The sequence below is a fragment of the Mastomys coucha genome, unplaced genomic scaffold, assembly GCF_008632895.1.
Source record: "Mastomys coucha isolate ucsf_1 unplaced genomic scaffold, UCSF_Mcou_1 pScaffold11, whole genome shotgun sequence".
Lineage (NCBI taxonomy): Eukaryota > Metazoa > Chordata > Mammalia > Rodentia > Muridae > Mastomys > Mastomys coucha.
This window is the reverse complement of record NW_022196893.1, coordinates 19,650,381-19,650,648: the sequence shown is the minus strand read 5'-3', so window position 1 is coordinate 19,650,648 and position 268 is coordinate 19,650,381.

Genomic DNA, 268 nt, shown 5'->3' with positions numbered 1-268 from the left:
ACATTAACAGTCCAAACTGGTTTCCTGGCTGAAATCCATGCCTTGTTACTAAATTCACTTTTAATTTTGCTAACATGTATCTTTTAGTAATTTTTAAAGATAATTTGTTTCAGTAAACTTGGTGATATATGGGCAATGAATTCATCTTTATTGAGGTTTCTACTGTCTGTGAATTCTAGGTTCAATTCCTTTAGAATTGTAGTTAATTCTTCCTACAAACATTATCTGAGTCATCATAAAGAAGGTCCTTCCAGAAGGCAGTGGATGC